Raw genomic sequence first — 4,103 nt, 5'->3', positions numbered from 1 at the left:
TTATTCATGCAGATTTGTCGACTGTGTTCACGTCTTTGTGATGCTTGCTGATGATTTTAACACTAAAGTGTTTGTTTTTGGAAAACTCCAAGGCTTCAGACTCTTTGACCTCGTCAAAGACGAATCTGTGTGAAAGTAAACACTCTGCTTGTGTAAAAGGGTTTTGAATTTTGAGAGGATTTTTAAGATATCTCGATAGCGATATCTCAATAGAGATATTTTGTATGGTTCATATCACTAATTGGATAATGGGTCAAAGGTCTTCATCAATTATAATGATCTTGGCAGGTCAAAGGTCATCACCAACCGTCATTTTCTTGACAGTTGTCGTTAACGGTCATCACATCAATTCTAATTATGTTGATAGTTGTATATCAAGGATAATGTTGCATACATTCTGCACTTATATCAATCAATCCTAATTATGTTGAGAGAATCACGCCAAAGATAATATTACATACGGTCTGCACTTATGTCATTATCTTAACAGCTGTCGTTAAAAGTTATTAGCAACCATCGTTATCTTAACATGTAGGTCATCACCAACCATCATTTTCTTAACTCTTGAAGGTTAAAAATGGATAATGGTTTATATAATAAAAGGTTTGCTGTAATCTGTTGCGTTCCCACACGCACACACACATACATACACACATACGCATGCACACACGCGCACACACACACAGAGAAGATATTCCCCAATCAGAATAAAAGAAATTAAAATGCTACATCCAGTAGGTGTTGGTATAAACACCATAAGTTTATAGAAGAAGAAGACCACACCCACCCTCTTGATTTTAAAATACTCTGTACTTACAATACAACGTGTATGAGCTTTCAACATGGCTTACCCTAACGCACCGAAAAAACTTTCACTCTTTTTTGGGAAGATTAGAAAAAATTTAGAGCATGAAACGATTCAATATTGGGTAATGTCAAACGGTTGTACAGCCGGATTTTTTTCGATGCAGAAAAAGGAGACGTGCTTTTCAAGTTCTCGGTCCCGGGTCACATCCACTGGAGCCGTGCTACAGAGATTGTAACTTTTGCTGAGGGTGACTGGAAAAAGTTCAGAAAATGGTGTAAGGATTTTGACTACATTGTTAGAATGGACTTCTTTTCCCCGCATGCGTACAGGCATAAATGGAGCAGTACATCTCTGCAATGTAAATATCACATCAGAGCAACAAATTTCTCCAAGAATCAGGTTTCACTGCACTGTGTTGCTGTATTAACCGGTGACGACGCACCTGATAAAAAGACAACTGTGAAGTGAGGTATGAACGAACCAGCTGGCACGATCTACAATGCTACTTCCATCAAATCGATGAATTATTCCAAAAAATTGGAAGAAACAAAGAAACAGTGAAAATAAAAGTAAGGCTAGAAGATCTCTTCTGAGATCGTCAATATACTACTCTTGAGCAGAAACCCCACCTTCCCCAAGACTCCTCCCGCATGATATATAAAATGAGTCTGACTACATATCGAGTCAAAGCCTTCTGAGCATCAACAAGCGATATGGCTCGTGAACTGAGTCCCGTTTTCTACAACTCTACCCTGGATGCTACCCTGGATGATGATGTGACCAGTTTGGGTTTTGAAGACGGCAAAAACCTAGGAAAAAGAAATCTGACCTTTCTGACAACGAACGATGAAACCGACAGGTGTATGACCAACACCGTGCTAGCCATCATACGTGCGGTTACAGTAGAACTGCTGGACAGAATTATCCAACAAGATCTGAAGGACAACTGTCACGGGTGCGCGATCGATCATTCGAGTCAACTCCAACACGCGTATTTGTTCGATCCTGACAAGTACTATCTGCACCTAAACACCTATGTATTGCTGAAAAATCTGTTTAAACCGTGGTTCAAATACACATTGGCAAGAGGTCTGAAATTGTGTGGTATCAATCACACTCCATCCCTGGAAAAAATTCAAGGTATCGCCGAAGCCATCGTGTGTGAATGGCGAGACGAGCCTCACATCAAAACCATGCTGAACGAGGTCAAAGAGAAAATCAAAGACATTTTCAACGAGCAGGTGTACGAAGACACTGTGGACTACTGGACCTTATATATAATACATATGGCGCAGAAACGTCCGAAATGCAATTCGGATACAGAGACTAAAAAAATGAGAACTGAAAATACTCCATTACCTTATGATTTCTATTATGATGGAAACCAGAGTTCTTCAAATGGTCTGTTACATCATGATCCGTACACAACCCTGAACCCATGTTTAACTGAAGCGATGAACCAGCTGAATGAAAGTTTAATTCCGTCACACCAGGTTGTTAGTCAGAGACCTAATCAGGGTCCAAATTACAACGTATCAAACACACCGGTGACGCCATACGACATATTTTCTGAATTAAATCGGTGTCTGTTAGAGTTACAAAATAACCTAAATGAACACGGTCATTCAGTACAATTAAACCCTGATCTAATCGATGCAGTCAACCAGTTGAATGCAAATTTAAGATTGTCAGACCAGAGCAGTACTCAAAATGAAAATCCCAGCCGAAATTTCAGTCAAACTGTATCAAGCTTGTGTGGTCCACGGATCACCCCTTTTGATCCATAGCCATCTAGATGCCTTCTCAGCGGCATCAGTGATGTTCCTGTTGGCTTTCTTATTGCCCACCCCCCTGAGTCCCAGAAGCTTGAGGGCCCTGCAGAGTGACTGGCCAGCAAACCCTCGGCAGCCAACCTCAATGGGGAGGTAGCGGGTCTTCTATCCCCTGCTAAGACATTCACCTGCCAACTCCTTGTACTTGGCCCTCTTCCGTTCAATCGCGTCTTCCATTCGGTCCTTCCAGGGCACAGTCAATTCCAATAGGTCCACCTGCCCTGATGATTCTGAAAAGAGGACCATGTCAGACCTAAGTTTGGTCGTGGCGATGGTTTCTGGGAATTTGAGCTGCCTTCCCAGGTTGACCTTTAGCTGCCAGTCCCGGGTTGTTGCCAGAAGTCCCCCTGCTGGATTCCTGCTCCGTGGTGGTTTCTCTCCAGCCCTAACAAATGCTGGCTGCCAGTGCCTACTTAGAGAGATCCCTTTGCTGATGGCTTCTGCAAATAACCCTTAGCACCTGGTCGTGGTGCCACCGATAACGTCCCTCTCACAGGGCTTTAGGGCAGCAGCTTAATATGTGCTCCAGGGATCCTCTTCTTTGGCACAGAGGGCATGCAGTGGTGTCTATCAGGCTCCAGGAAAAGAGGTTGGTTGGGCTGGGGAGGACATTATAGACTGATTGGATAAAGAACTAGATCTGATGTGGCTCCGCTTTCCACAACTCTGACCACAAGATCTTTCGATCCATTACCTGTTCCCATCGAGTCCACGCCCCTTCTTGTCGCATCCCCACCATCCTGCTGATGCATCTTTCCTCCACCTCTGCTCAAATTTCTTCTTGGACCAGTCGACGGCTGTCCTTTCCCCGGGCCTTGTCGTATTAAGGTCTTTGGATCCAGCCAAGCCCTGCATGTCCTGACACCACTGTCCCCACCAGCACACTATGCCACAGCCGAGCTTCAGCCTGGTCGACTGCCTCCTGGGTCCTCCACTTTCTACCTATCCTCACCTCTATATCAACCGAGAAGACCTGATAACAACCCAAAGCAAACCTCCAGATCAACAAAGGAATGGCTTCACCAACACAAGTCAAGCGCTAAATCTAATCAAAAATCTGCGTGATGACCTGAAGATGGCTGTACAGAATGCTTTTGCAAAGAAGAATGGCAAAATATCGCTAAGTCAAGATGAACCAAACTGATTGTCTCTTACCCAAAAAGACTGAATACTGTGATAAAATCTAAAGGTGCTTCAACTAAGTATTAGTTTAGTTTAGTGTGCACACTTATGCAACCAAGTTATTTACCGGACACTACACTCCCTGTATTTACAGCCGGACCGGATTAGTACTTGTGCATGCTCTAAACACGACCAGTTTCTATTCTAAAACACTGTCACGTTTTCCCCATCACACACAGGGAAGAAGAACAGAGAAAGGTATGCGTGTATTGTTGAGGAATATGAATATATAGATAGATGTTTAGATAGACGATATGATCGTTTTTGTTCTGGTTATTACA

The sequence above is a fragment of the Ictalurus furcatus genome, chromosome 18 (assembly GCF_023375685.1).
Source record: "Ictalurus furcatus strain D&B chromosome 18, Billie_1.0, whole genome shotgun sequence".
Classification (NCBI taxonomy): Eukaryota; Metazoa; Chordata; class Actinopteri; order Siluriformes; family Ictaluridae; genus Ictalurus; species Ictalurus furcatus.
The sequence above is the reverse complement of the archived record's forward strand: the minus strand, read 5'-3'. Positions refer to the sequence as shown.